Below are 16,299 nucleotides of genomic sequence, written 5' to 3'. Positions count from 1 at the left end.
TCTTCTAGTTATGAACTGTATTCATAATGCTCGGACCTCGAACGTGATCAAGTGGCTAAACATATGAAATAAGTGAGAAAAGTTAAATTAAGCGCAGGTTACTCAACGGACAAAACTACCTCACGGAAATAGATAAGCGAAGGAGGGGGAAGTAAATATAACTAACACAGGCGTCAAATATATGCAAATAATAATGCATAAGATAGAGTATCACTGCGCGGCGAGGATTTATGCGCTTTAAAGCGCACTATTCACTAAACTAATTAATATTTCGGTTAATGTTTCTGAGTACGATGTTTCTAATCTCCTGAGTTGAATATATTTTACTGGACAAAATATTCCGATCAACTGCTCCTTTTCTGTTTCACAACGCAGTTTTGAAATGACCACACCATTCCATACTAAGTTTACGACTTTTATAGTTGCATACTGCTTTTGAAATTGTTTGATGTCACCAGTCAGTAAAATTTTGTTTTTTCGAAATCCCGCCAAGGTATTTTTTTACTCAGGGATGCCTGTATTCCGATCTAGGTTTATTGTTTGTTTGTCAATGTTAGTTTAATAGAAAGTGGAATAAAGTAATACCTATGATTCAGACAATTAATTAATCATTAATTAATTTATTCCACGTTTTCCCCATTTCGGGCTCCCCCCCTTTTCCCTCTCGCGGCTTGTCAAGTCGTTCGTGTTGGTGGAGCTGAAATTCCTTTTGCGCCCTTTGTGAAAAACCTGGGTATTATCCGTGATTCCACGTTATCTTGGAAGCAGCATATAGATGACGTCGCAAAAAAAATTAATGCGGTCATGTACAGGCTCAATTTTTTTTAAGCACAGCACCAGCCACCATCTTCGTGTGCATCTCGTCAAAACTCTCATTTTTCCACGCTTGGATTATTGCTCTGCAGTCTTTTGCGACCTATCAATTGAGCAAGACCTGCGCCTAAAACGCCTGCTTAATCGGGGCGTACGCTATATTTTCGGGCTGCGCCAGGATGAAAGAATGTCGCCCTACAGGGAACGGCTCAACTGGCTCACTCCTCAAAGTCGTCGTAAATACATGTGCTGCTGCCTGCTGTACAAGATTCTTGCAGGGGATGGACCCCCCTATCTGGCCAATCACGTCAGCTCTCATCACACCGATTGTGAGCGCCCGCAGCGAATTGTGACACGACGACGCCTCAACATCCCTCTCAGTTTCGTACTGAAACCTATCGGTAATCTTTCCAAGTCTCTACGGCTTATTTATGGAACGAGCTCCCTGTCGACATCTGCAACTCGCCTACACTTATAGGTTCCTCTAAACGCCGTCTCTTCCAGCATCTCTTCCGGTCGGAGTCAACATCTCTGTAGCCGTATGCAGCTGACCACTATTTGTTTACTCTTTTTTCGACATCAATAGTGATTTGATTACTTATTAATGCTATTCATGCTTAATTTTTGTTTGAAAAAAACTTTATTAACTTTGTACAACATAATCTACATAAATAAAACTTATATTATTTTAACCTTTCTCCCCTACATATGCCACTTCCATTCTCAACCTTTTCTTTCTTCACTTACAATAACCCTATCGCTCACTTGTCAGTGGCGTTGCGAGAGGGGAGGTTCGGGGGTCCGGACCCCCTCCGAAATATAAAAACACAATTACTTTCCTTCATGACAGAAAACAAAATACTGAAAAATCATGAATTTACAAAAGATTTCATCGACAACTGAAGTTTTTTTTCAAATTATGAAAAGTGTTAAAATTAGTTTAAGCCCCTCTACATTGTATCTTGTTTTTTAAAAATTTTCCCCTGGTTTTGGAACCCCCCCCGAACGGAATTCTTGGCTACCAAACTGCTATCGCTGGTGCCTGTACTTACATTCCTTGCCAATAGCCATAATTAAGGTGTACACTACAGTAGATAAGAGTGCTCCGAGGGGTAGGCCACTTTGTGAAATCGTATACGCTTTTTGAGAAATGGCCGTGAAATAGAATAAATGGATGCAGCTACATAAAAAGGAATAAAAATAGACAAAACTTGATGAAAATGAAAATGGTCAGAAATAGAGTAGTAATATGGTTTTACAAATCCCAGTTTAGACGAATGGCAATGGTCAATTTTAACCGCATTTGAAAAAGGCCAGATTTGCGCCCATCCGATGCCACTCCACTTGACGTCACAGGGACCTAGTTTCTATACGAGTGAATAGGAGTTTTACATCGTCTGAGGTTACCAATGCATGTATGAGGCACATAGCTCAGGGAAACATGTCTTAATAATCACCTATTAAAAACTGGCTAAGGTTGGAAAGTTTTCTTCGTTTGATAAGGTATTAATAAACCTTTTTTAAGCCAAGCGCTACCAGCCAGCAAGGTACTCAGCTACCCGCTAGCATCCTGCGTCGTATAAGCGCTCAGAGCCTCGTCCCAAGGTCACCTCTCACGGCGACAGCGGGAACCAGAATGACGTCACGCGGGCTTTTCCCAGCATTCATTCTTAGCCGTCGCGTTTTCGCGCGCTTGAATATTTTCACTTTTCATTTGATCGCGAAAAATAGATATCGTCATTTAAAAATCTAAAAGCGTGAAATGCGTACTCCAAGAGTAATAATCTTTCAATTTAGGCAATAAAAAAATAATAGGAAACCACCCTATTGAAGAATAACTGTTGAATATTGAAAGTGGGTGAGAACTTTAAAGTGAATGAATTTCAAGCAAATAATGAAAATACAAATAAAAGGCATGAAAAGAGAGCGATTGGGTAGTTTCCTTCATCAAAGAAAACGGAAGGTACCTATTGATTGCGATACGTTACCCGCCATTAGTATAATCGTAATATACAAATTATTTGGTTTTAGAAATCCCAGTTTAGACGAATGTTTACGGTGAATTTTAACCTCATTTGAAAAAGGCCAGATTGGCGACCATGGGATGCCACTCCACGTGGCGTCACAAGGGCCAAGATGCTATACGAGTAGTCAGAAGTTTTACATCGTCTGAGATTACCAATGCATGCAGTGGCACAGAGCTCAGGGAAACATCTCTTCATAATCACCTATTAAATTTGCCTATGGTCGGAAACTTTCCTTCGTTTGCCAAGCGCTACCTTCTAGCAGGGTACTATGGTGCTTGCTATAATACCTGCTACGATGCAGGCTGATATAATACCTTATAGCAGCCTGCATCGTAGCGGCACTCATAACCTCGCACTAATGTGGCCTCACACAGCGGCAGCCGGAACCATAATGACGTCACAGCACAGGTTTTTTTCCCATTATTCATACGTAGCCGTCGCGTTTTCGCGCGCTTGAAAATTTTCTCTTTTCATTTAATCGCGAAGAATACATATCGTCATAGTAATAATCTTTCGATTTAGGCAATGAAAAAAATAGGAAACCACCCTATTTAGTTATATGTCGGGAATTCTCGAAAAATTATGAGAATTGCACGATTGGTTGAAATATACCTGTTATCATAAAAAATGTGATACAATGAAATGTTATAGAAGAAAAAAAAAGTTCGAAAAGGAGTAAGTCGAAGCTTTACACTGCGAAAAATGTAACTTGTTGTGGGCCGAGGAGTATTCTTAAATCAGTTAATTTTTTGTGACGACATTGAGTCAGGGTTGATACTACGTTTAATACAAGTAGTGATTGCAGTCCCCATTTTACTCAAGAAGTTATTTAAAGAGAAGTTATGAAGTTAACAGAGTGAAAGAAGGCTTAAAGGCACGAAGGCTTTAAGCTGAGGAGGACTGAACGCTTAAAATATAAATAAATTCGTTTATTTTCCTAGCTTCAAAAATGACACGATATTGATATAATTGTTACTGAGTTACAAGTTATACAGAGCAATGTGTAAATCAATAAACCCCGATTGGACAAAGAAATCGAGGGGAAAGAAAAGGGAGGGAAAATACTAATAAAAAAAGAATCAGTTCTACAAATAACCATAATTGTCGTGAAATTACGAACTTGTGGACTTGCTTGTTAATTTATTTTATTGGTGGTATTGTCATCACTTGGGGCACCTGAATACAAATATAAATTTTCATCACATCCAAATTATTTGGGAAAATACAACTTGGTTTTCTGAATATCACCTCTTTTAGATAGACCTCCCTCAAATTTTGGTGTGATGCATTAGTTTATTCCCAATAGGGTGGTTTCCTATTATTTTTTTATTGCCTAAATCGAAAGATTATTACTCTTGGAGTACGCATTTCACGCTTTTAGATTTTTAAATGACGATATCTATTTTTCGCGATTAAATGAAAAGTGAAAATTTTCAAGCGCGCGAAAACGCGACGCGTAAGTAGGAATGATGGGAAAAAGTCCGTGCGACGCATTTCTGGTTCCCCCTCCCGCCTTGTGAAGTGACCTTGATCGACGCTCTGAGCGCTGATAGGAGGCAGGATGCTAGCGGGTAGCTGAGTACCTTGCTGGCTGGTAGTGCTTGGCTTAAAAAAGGTTTATTAATACCTTATCAAACGAAGAAAACTTTCCGACCTAAGCCAGTTTTAATAGGTGATTATTAAGACATGTTTCCCTGAGCTCTGTGCCTCATGCATATATTGGTAACCTCAGACGATGTATAACTCCTATCCTCTCGTGTAGAAACAAGGTCCCTGTGACGTCACGTGGAGTGGAATCGCATGGGCGCCAATCTGGCCGTTTTCAAATGAGGATAACATTTGACCCCTGCCATTCGTCAAAACCGGTATTTCAAAAACCAAATAATTTGTGTATTATGAATACACTAATGGTGGGTAACGAATCGCAATCAATGCCTTTCGTTTTCTTTGATGAAGGAAACTACCCTATTTAATAAGTTATTTCACGTCAATATTTTTTTCGTCCTGTTTTACCTAAATAATTAAATGCTTTCATATTTCGCGTTTCTCGTCTAACTATTATTTAATGCTATATTTCTCTCTTTGACGTACATCATAATATATCAGTACAAGAGCGTACCCAGGGTCAAAACTAGGGGCAAGTCATGGTTGTTCAAGTTATAGGTAAGATTTAAGCATGGAAGAGGTGAATTAAACCAACATTTTAAGGAAACTGTAACAGCTCTTCATAGTTCTTAAAATTATTTGCTTAAAAAATATTATTTACCTTAAAGACATTTGCGTTTTTTTCATCTTGGGGGGTGGGGAGGGAGCTGCCCCCTTCTGCTCCTCGCTGGGTACGCCCATGTAACAGTATATAATGCTAATAATGCAAAATATGAAAATCCCTCGACGTTTAAAATACATGAATGGGCGACGACAGTACTTAGCGTCCTCATTAAAATTGCAAATATATTTTACTTATCCCACCCATGTAAGGTCACGGATCTTCTCTTGAATGATTTTCCTTGGTACCCAAATGCTTACCAATAGTTTATCATTCGCTAATGGTATGCAAGTCACTTGAATGAATACCACGTTGCTATAGAGACGCTCCAGGTCTGCTGGGACCCAAAGAGATTAGACTTTACAGAGTACCTTTGTTGGAGCCACAGTGGTGACGTCACCCGCCCTCTATAAGGTTTGAATAAAGAGAAATGGTTTCCATGGATACACCTCCCTCCCCCACCCTCTCCTCATCTCTTTCTCCTTCTCACACCATTCGGGCCCAGTCTTGAATTGTATCTCGCTAAAAGCTTTGTGTCATAAACACCCCGTGCTATGGAGGGGCAGTTTATAAAGCATAATTACACCCCGTCCGTAAGGCGAAGTGGTGGGGACTTGTCTATAAAAATTTTAATTATTGCTCAAAGGATTCCGCTAATGGAGTTTTATGGGCGACTTAAAAAGGGGTCAGGGAGAGGCTTTTGGGATGAGGGCCTCCCTCCAGAGCCTTTCCTCCCCTACTGCAACCCCTGCCTCCCCCCTCAAAGAAGAAAAAGTGACCCGGAGGAGATGCGCGGCGCCTCCTACTTTTTCAAAAAGAAAGCCCTTGGCATGCTCATTTGAAATGAATCACATTTCGTATGCACCGCTGATGCCAGCGGACACTTGATGATTGTTCTTCGAAGAATCTTCATAAAAGATCGTGCATAACCAATTATGGGGAGAATGGAATCGCCTTAATACCAGCACCAGTCAATGGAGGGGAGAGGGGTTTTGATCAAATAAAAGCCGCCGTGACTCATGGAGATAATTATGGACTAAAAATCGTAGAAATTCCCGGAGCATTGTGATAAAAAAATTTTTGACGGGTTACCAACAGGGTAACAATAATAATAAATTTATTTTTCTAGGACCCAGTCCTTTGGAATAAAAACTTACGTACACAATGAGTCTCTGCAGTAAATAAAAAATACTGAATACAACGCACAATTTATAAAGTACAATATTTTTTTAAAATATGAGTTAATTTCATTCGTATTTTAAAACAAGTATGGGTACATTTTTATTTTGAATTAATTTACAGTACAGCAATAAGTTATATCTTCGGGTATGTCATTTCATATTGCATTTGCTGGATTTAGCGTTGAAATTTGGTATGCCATGGTTCTACATTTCGGTAATTTAAATCGCCATCTATCTTTAATGGTCTAAAAATTTTCTCAATAAGCGTTAAAATTTCATGCAGGCAATATTGTGTTTTAAGTGATAAAATTGTGGTCATTGGCGTTGCTGCGTATGTCTCATTCCTTAAATATAATTCGAAAAGAATAAAATTTTAATCAAAAGCAGCTCTACTTTTTCGCTCGTATTACATAGACGAATATAACTTACAGCCCTGAAGAGCTCTATGGACAATCTCAAATTCTGAGAGGTGTAAGGCGGTTTTATGATGACGCAAGGGTCAGAAAAATTGAGAGCATTTTTTAATTATTGAAGGCTTCAGATGTAAAAATTTAAGGTTTATATATTTTTCCCAGGAGTTGAGGAGGATTCATTATTAACAAAAATGGGTACCTAATAAAATATCACCTAAAATGAGATTTATTTATTTATCACCTATCAATTTGAAAAAGAAAAAAAATATAACTTCCTGCCTCAGGAATTTCCATGGCAACTAAGCAGAAAAATGTACTTCTGAATTCGGAAATTTCCTTCTCATAGATCAAAAAATAATTTATTGTCTGTTGATGAACCACACTACTACGTTAGCAGTTAAGTTATAGTGCATGATGACTTTAACTTTTCCATTACGACACACCAAGTGCATTAACTATGGTACATCTTTACTTTGAGCGCGATGCTTCAATACTTGGTACAACACTTAGAAGAGAATGTTGAAGTATTAATCGCTGACAAATTACCGATAGTAATAATGCATCAATTATTTTTAGCATTTTACGCAATTACATGTATTTTTAGTACCACGGTAAGTACTACAACGCCGATTACAGCTCAATGAAAATTTCGTTGAATGGTGGGACTTCGTTGATATCGAGAGTAAACGTTCACAGCTAATCCAATTCTCGTAACATTTATGTGATTGTCATCCACGGAATATAGGTACTCAAATGTTTCAGGAACCCCAGAAAATATCCTTTAGTCACATCAAGTTACTATTTTATTCCCGAATTCCAGCTGTAGCGCTTCAAACTCGTCATTGTACGCTTGAAAGTCCTTCCAATCACTCTTGATCAAGTATTCTTGAACTGCCGCCTTGAAAAATCATTGACGAACTTTTACGTTCAATATTTCTTGTTCAACGTTTATCGATCAAAGAATATTGAGCGGTGTGAAACCGGTTTAATTAGAGGTTTTTATATAGTAGTCCAAGTATTATGAAAGTGAAATTTGCTTCGCGGTGGAAAGCTCTTTAAAAAAAAAGAAACAAATTGGTGAGATGGATAAAGAGGAGGGGGAAATGAAACTGGATTCCAATCCTGTCTGGGTCAACGCTGCTTATTATCTGTCGCACTCTTTTGTTGCCTGGCGCCACACTCGAATCTACATCCGCTTCCTCCTTCGTCTTCCTAATCTCCTCTCTTTCGTGGCGCGAATAAAACTGTCTCGAGTCCACTCCCACGCAGTGCCTCCGCGCGAAGAGTCCACTAGTCGGACTCTTTTAAGTTCTTCGGCTGTGACGGGGCTATACCAGGGCCGGATAAAATATTCCCGGCCCTTGAGCCACCCACCAACCTAGGGCCACTCACCAAGCGGCAGTCACATATGGGGGGGGGGGGGGATATTGCTAGGAAGTCTTGAGGGAACTTCAAGTTGAATATTCCGATTTTTATTTCAGCCAGATTCATTTTAATGATCAGTGTTTTTCGGATACTAACCATATTATCGGATCAGAACTCACTTTACTTCAATAAATTGCGAGGCGAAAACAAGCTCATACAGATGGCAAAAACATAGTTTTTCCCCACGGTAGGTAAAACTATCATAAACATTTGGAAATGGCAAGTACATATCAATTCCATAAATTTTGTATTATAATCGAATTATGAGAGTAAGATTTTAATAAAATGCCGGCAAAAAATCAATATGTGACCGGAATGAAATGATGTAGGTACCATACTGACGTATCGTGATGGTTTTCGAGAATGCGCTCAAGTTGATCCACTCTAAGCGGCAGTTCTGCTGGGAACTTCAGCTTGTTTATTCAGATCTGAGGTCACTTATAACGTGAAGAAAGAAGCGCGCAAGCTTGTAAACCTGTTGTCAAGGTGGCTAAACGGTCAAACATTACCGAAAGCCAGGGGCTAAATTAAGGGAAAACCAATAAATAGAACAATATTCGTTCATAAAATAGATAAGTTTACCACCCTATTCTCATGAAAATTTTCGTTTTTTAGGGATCATAATGTTTGTCCAGAGGCGGATTTATGGGGGGAGGCACGGGGGAACATGCTCCCCTCCCCAGATGCTTTAAAAATAGACTAGAGTTTTAATACGGTTATTATTACGTTCGTTTCCTTTATGTGATATGGAGCCTCGATAATTGAATTTCATTTTAATAACTTCCATATTAAAATAAGAAAATATTTCGTACACTAATAGGGTGATTTCCTATTATATTTTTATTGCCTAAATCGAAAGATTATTCCTCCTGGAGTACGCATTTCACGCTTTTAGATTTTTAAATGACTGTATCTATTTTATGCGATTAAATGAAAAATTAAAAATTTCAAGCGCGCGAAAACGCGACGGCTAAGTATGAATGCTGCCCGAAGAAGCTCGTGTACGTCATTCTAGTTCCCGCTGCCGCAAAGTGAGGTGACCTTGGGGCTTGGACATATGCGCCACTGCGATGCAGGCTGCTAGCAGGTAGCAGAGTACCCTGCTAGCAGGTAGCGCTTGGCTTAAATAATGATTTTTAATACCTAACAAACGAAGGAAACTTTCCGACCATAGGCAATTTTAATAGGTGATTATTAAGAGATGTTTCCCTGAGCTCTGTGCCTCATGGATGCATTGGTAATTTCAGACGATGTAAAACTCCTATCTACTCATATAGAAACTAGGTCCCTGTAGCGGCACGTGGAGTGGCATCGCATGGGCGCCAATCTGGCCTTTTTCAAATGCGGTTAAAATTGACCATTGCCATTCATCTAAACTGGGATTTCTAGAGCCAAATAATTTGTATATTATGAATGCACTAATGGTGAGTAACGAATCGCAATCAATGCCTTTCGCTTTCTTTGATGAAGGAAACTACCATATTGTTGTATATTGTTCTTAATCTCAAACATGAGAAAACAATTTGCCTGCCAGACCCTTTTGCTCCCCCAGAAAATAATTCTGGTTCCACCCTTGTGTTTGCCTATGGTATTAGGGGTAATTATAAATAGGGGCGTACATAATACACGATCATGGGGCCCTTCCCCGAATATATTAGAATATCTTCCAGCGTTTCATCTTTATACCGCCAGTCGCTAACAGCTATCCATCCACCGGTACCATCTTACTACATGAATTTTTTATTCCACATGTATTAAAAATGTAAGATGTCATGTATTGACCTTATTGAAAATAGTTTCGTATTGCTTTTGGGGCCCCATCAAATATATAACTCAAATCCCTACCCAGCCAATTATTAATGCATGGTATTTTATCCGTTCAAAGGTTAAAATTTTAATAAATCGTTTTACACTTAAAGTTCGTTGCACTTCTATTAGGACGGAAAACATGTAAGTCTGAGTTGATTTTGAGAAGTCTATTCGGCGTGTTCGTCTTCAACGAGAAGAAAAGGCCGGGCTACGCTGAGTTCATCGCCATCTCAATGCTTTTTTCTCTTCCTTTTTTTTCTCTGTGGAAGGAAAACCTTTTTTACGACATTTTCGTAATTAAGTTGCGGTTTAAATATGCGGAGTTTGCTCAGCAACATGGCGATCTGAGAACGGGGAGTGTATCTCTTTTGTTTCCTCTCCCTCCCTCTCTCCATCAAATCGCCCGGATTTCGATCATAAAAAATAAACAAAACGGGAGTCTGTTCTTCAAAAGAAAAAAAATGGCTGTGGTCATTTGATACGTGAAGGATCTTTCTTTCCATAACTTAATAGGGAGTGTTCCACGTTGTCCTCTTTCGGATTTGGCATTTAAGTGACGAAGCTGGTGTTTTTTTTATGAGACCGAAATTAGTCAAGTTAACTGCCACTGATTTGACTCCTTCGTGACGTCAATGAAATGATTCATTGGAATGGTTACCACAACGAAAGCCATTTAGTATCCAAGAGCGACAGATTATTATGGCCACTTGTTGACGGAATATATATCGACGGAAATTTCGTCGAGAGAGCATTAACCTAACTGTTACGAAGCGTTCGAAGACACGCCGTTGAGTAAGATGGCCTTTAGACAAGTTAAGTCCTATCAATGAACGCCTTCACAGGGCACGAATTTGACTTTTAGATTAAAAATAAATGTTTCGATGAAATATGGAAGGAATTTAAATTGCTACATTGAAAGTACACAGTTTTCCGTTTCGGAATGTCTTCCGTGTTGTATCATTTGGGGGTGACTACTTTTTTTACAATTTTAAAATTCGAACTCTCTTCTTTAAGGCCTAGTTACACGAAAAATTAGCATGCACGAGTTTGCGTGAATGATTTTTGTGGACCGGAACGGAACATGTGCGAATGCATAAATCAAATTAGAACAGAATCTATTTTTATACGTACACACGTTCGGACAAGTTGGGTGGTTACACGGTGCATTTTCATGTTCATTCACGCGTTCGTACATTTAGACATTAACTTGTAGGTATTAATGTACCGTGTAACCAGGTATTTCGGCCAGGATGAGGCCGTCCTGACTCGGAGAAGCGAGTTGGAACAGTGCCGAAACTGTAGTCACTACCAGATGACACATATTTTCTTCATCTCGTCATTTTTGTACAATGTTTAACCGGTGTTCCTTCGCGGTAACTGCTTTGCATTGTTCTAATCTTGCATGGATATGCCATATATTAACTACTGACCGTTGGCAAGGTTTAGATTTTCATTTCAGTGTGTGGCGCAACATCCGCCACTACACGCAGTAGAGAAAATCCGGAATGTTCCAGGAAGTTCCATCGCGGCGTTCGGCGTTCGCCGTGGCTGTATATAGCCGTGGTTCTTCATGGCTGCCGACGTTTTCATGAAGGAGATTGCCCGGTGGAGAACTCGAATAGCCTTCACTACCAGCATACGCTGGGAAAGCATCCGATCATTTTTCGGTGTTTTTGTGTTTGAATACCAGATTACTACCATATTTTAACATCATTATCTCACAATATCCTGACGTAAGCGTGTTTATATTTGCTTCCCAGTTTCAATGGCATTGTAAGTTTTATTATGTCACGCTCATATTCAGAGTGTATTTCGTCTACGACTAAGCCGGGAATGGATTTATTGATCTTGTTCGTTATACCGTAATAGTACCTCACAATCATCATCACAGTGAATCAATTTATAACCTCTTCGGTCGTGATATGGTGTCCGTGGAAAGTTAACAATATAAATATACCCATGATTTAAGCGGTGTGAACAAATAATGCTTGGATGCTACATTAAGTGGTTAGAAGTAGATTATAGTTTACGCTGAATATCGTGACTCGTGAGACTTCATTAATAAATGTCGACTTCGACGGTCGTAATAAACGAATTTCGTGATAAATGAACGACTCATAAATAAAACTGAGATCACTAAATGAAACGAATCACGTAACTTACATTTGCGAGCCAGAAATTCGACAGCATATCCAGAGAGCCTCACGATGTTTGAACATATGTACTTAAATTGACTTTAGAATACAGATCATTTAAATTACTTATTTCCGTGCATAAGGCGATCTAATATGGCCATTCACTCAAGGCGCCCAGCTAGGAATCGAGGCTAGGGGTTTTTTTTAGGAGCAACTAATACTGGAATACGGAATATGGAATACGGAAGGTGAGGGTGCCTTCCCCAGAAAATTTTTGAGACATATGGTTCTAAATGGTGAGTTTTACGGCTTTCTGAGGGATATTTTACAAATTCTTTCAGTATTCTATAAGTAATATTGTTCCAATTAAGTAAAATGGATTAACTTTTAAAATTTCTCTGCTGTCTAAGGGGGGGGGGGCGGGGGCAGGGGGTATATCCCCCTAAACACCCCTCGCAGCGCCACTGATTCACCGCATGATATTAATTCACCCTTTGCCTTATAAATATTTGTTGGTTCTCGATCATCGCGTAGTTATTGAAAAGTGGTCACAGTTTTGTCATTTGGGCGACTACAGCCTGAAATTATATTTTAAAGGGACATTACACAAGACAACAGGTTAACTCACTATGTCTCTAAATTTTAGTAAAATTCACTCGGAAGATGGATTCGAGGAATAGGGTCTTGAGTGTATATTCAGCTATTTACTCCAACATTGTATTGATTATGCCGCTGATTTGAAACTTCGATGTCGCAATTGGATCTCTGGCTCTATCCCGATTCAATTCCTGTAACACGAGATTGGAAAAATCAACCCAAGATTTCACTTCGTATTTCGATGGAGGGGTGCAGTCAGTGACGCCAATAACTTGATCATCTCCGCAAACTTGGGAACAAATGGGAACTTTGAAGCTTCGTACCCGTGCACTTGAAAAGTAAGGAAACGGTCAACCATGGAATCCACATCTACATAATACTCTGCGAGCCACTTCTAGAATGTTTGGCAGGGGGTGATCAATCACCAGCATGCAAAAGAATCCCCATATGCACACCACACGGTCATAAAAATATTACGCATGATAACAAAAAATACGTACAGGTTCATTGAAAGACAAAACTTGCCGACGGTTTGTCCATGCAAGGTTAGCACAGTGGAGAAATAAAAACATGTCTTATGGAAAATGGTTCCCGCATGTAAGATGGAATAATAAGGATCTTTGAATTGTGATACTCAAAATAGATTTGGTAACAAAATATTTTGGGGCTCTATCGATTGCTAAATGGATGCATGGGAAAGAGGAAACTTCTTGAAGAGGAGTGACCAGTAGTGGGATCACTGACGTCTGTCTGCGGGTTTAATATATTCTCCTGAGAAGCCCTTTTACATGAAGGTTTACGGGTAGTCGTATTCAGGGTTTGCGCATGCGCTGCGCGACTAAGGGTGCTTGCGAGGTTGAAGTCCAAGGTAAGATCCTCATGAAAGCCTTTGGACGGTGGGTCCTCAGAGGAGAAATATGCATTAGCACGTACGCTTGACGGCTGGACGCGCAGGAGCAATTGGTCGAGGCCACCTTGCAACACGTAATGTGGTTTATTTAAGAGATAATTGATTATTCGCTTCCTTGGTTACGAGTGATTCATCTCGTTAATTACTGGTGTGATGGGCAAAATTTAAGTGTATGCATGAATTTAAATTTTGAAAGCTAATTTATAAATTCCACAATAAAAGAAATCGAATTGGAAAGTGTATCAAAATAAAAAATGATCGGCATCAATTTCCCAACGAGCTTCTCAACCAGGGCGAGAGAGGAGGAGGATAGGGATCATGTGATATGCGACATCTTGGCCACAGGAGCAGAAGCCAGCGAGCAATTTTTTATTGCAAGACTTGTACCAATACTTGTATTCCCTCTAGGGTGTACATCTTATTGTAAGGGAAAAAATGTGATCATCATCATTAGTCAAAAGTCCAAAGATTGGTTTGACGCAGCTCTCCATTTCTCTCTCCTAGCTGCTAACCTTTTCATAGCGACGTATTTCTTCCCTTTTACATCCTTTACTACGTGCCCTATGTAACTCATTCAGGGACTTCCCTTGCCCTTTTTCCCTTCCACTTGTCCTTCAACGGTTGTCTTCATCAGGCCATCGCGCCTCAAAATGTGGCCAACTAGGTTGTCCCGTCTTCTGCTTAAGGTTTTTAGGAGGCTTCTCTTTTCTCCCACTCTTCTTAGCACTTCCTCGTTACTTACAAGGTCAATCCATTTTATCTTCATCATCCTTCGGTAGCACCACATTTAAAATGTTCTTGACTTCTCAGCTGCTGTCAACGTCCAAGCCTCGCTTCCATAGAGAACCATACTCCATATGTAGCATCTGATGAATTGTTTCCTTACTTCTATGCTTGTATTCTCAGTTGTAAGAAGATACTTCTTTTTGTAGAAAGCCCTCTACGCCAGCGCTATTCTACTGACTATTCCTTTCTTGCTTCGTCCATCGTTGGTAATTCGGCTTCCCATGTAAGAAAACTCTTTCGCCTCTTCAAGCTTATGCCGTCCTAGGTTAATATTTGTCTTAGCCTCCTCTGTTTTGCTGCAAACTAATATCTTAGTCTTCTTTTTGTTGATTTTCAGCTGATATCTGGCCACTGTCCTTTACATATTTGTCAAAGTCTTCTTCAAACCTTTCTCTGTCTCGGCTATGACTTCTATGTCGTCAGCAAATCACAGCATACTAATCTTTTCTCCGTGGACATTGACACCCGAAGCTTTCTGCTTGATTTCGTTGATGGCTTTCTCTATGTAAACATTAAAAATTATGGCGGAACGTGCTGAATAGCAGAGAAATTGTGGAAAGAAACACATTACTATCTTTCGAGAATTCTGGGAATCGGCAGCAGTCACGTGATCTTATGTTGCTTTACAGCGCACTGACCATAAAGCTCTCTACCCCATCTTAACTATGCTGCTTCCATATCGTAGAATCATGATATAAACATTTTAATTAAATGATGAAACATTTATCATCCCCCTATTACATTTCAATTCTTCAGAAATAAGTAGTTGCGCGATATCCAGTGGACCTCATACAAATTTCTGCGAAGTTTCACAGATTAGAAAAATGCCAGCATTATGTGTGCAGCAGTGAGATCATCCGTGAGCATGAGTTGATATGCATAACCTCTGTTCCATAGCATGTTGCATTACCCACTGTACCACGATTGTGTTCTAAAGCGGTTTCAATATCAAAAATTTCCGGGATCCCCGTTTATTCATGCATATATTCAACTGGAACGTTGGCGAAATATTGTCCAGAAGAATGGCTAAACGCGTAAGGAAACCCGAAAAATTGTAATATTGGCGAAATATTATCCAGAAAAATGAATAAACGCGGAAGGAAACACGGAAAAACTAGAGAGTTCGCGAAATATTGTCCAGAAAAAGGGATACATGCGGAAGGAAACCCAGAAAAACTGGAACCCCAAAAAACTGGAACGTTGGCGATATATTGAAATTGATTAAAATCCAGAAAAATTGGTTAAACGTGGAAGGAATCCCGGAAGAATCACTGCCTGCAGTAAAAATCTCCGTGAAATCCTACATGAAAAAATCAATGTCCAAAATGTCGGTTGTGTTGTCCCGACGAGAGTAAACTCTATTTTAGGTGAACAAAGAATCGATTTTAACCCATTTCCCTGCTGGTATACCCTCTACTATGATTGGTCAGCAAATTACGAAGAACTAGATTGAGTAAGATTGGTATTCAGGAGAAGGGGGAATGTCGTGAAGGGGGCATTTCGAGCGTAGGCTGGGAATGGATTTGGGGAAAGCATTCCGTGGACGTGGGTGGCTGTGGTCTCGTCGCGGCGGAAAAAGCAATTAAAAAACGTACGCATATAAAGTTGCCAAGTGCGAGGGAGGGAGGGAGGTGGAATGGGGGCAGGGGTGGATTGGAGAAGGCAAAGACCCTTTCAACCCCCGTAAACTGAGGCCACGAATTTATCATTTTAATTATGAATATTTCCACCTCTCTCTCTCTATGCCCCTATAGCTCTCATTTTCCCATTTCTCTCGATTTTTTTCCTTGAAAAAATTTTCCTCCATTCCTCAAATTCTCCTCACGTAATCCCCCTCGTCCACCTCCTCAAAGAGGGGATTTTTGGTAGCCGCGAACGTATTTTAGAATATTTCATATCTGCGGCACGGGTAGCTATTAAGAGCAAGGAAAATCTTT

General features: G+C 39.7%; 1 protein-coding gene across 1 annotated transcript in view; it reads right to left on the bottom strand.

The window, feature by feature from the left end:
• Positions 1 to 16,299, bottom strand: part of LOC124156387 (cellular tumor antigen p53) — a 74,645-nt gene that overhangs the window by 20,640 nt on the left and 37,706 nt on the right. The window lies entirely within an intron of this gene.

This window comes from Ischnura elegans, chromosome 3 (genome assembly GCF_921293095.1).
Source record: "Ischnura elegans chromosome 3, ioIscEleg1.1, whole genome shotgun sequence".
Lineage (NCBI taxonomy): Eukaryota > Metazoa > Arthropoda > Insecta > Odonata > Coenagrionidae > Ischnura > Ischnura elegans.
Note: the sequence above shows the minus strand (reverse complement) of the source record. Positions and strands in the feature narration are given on the sequence as shown.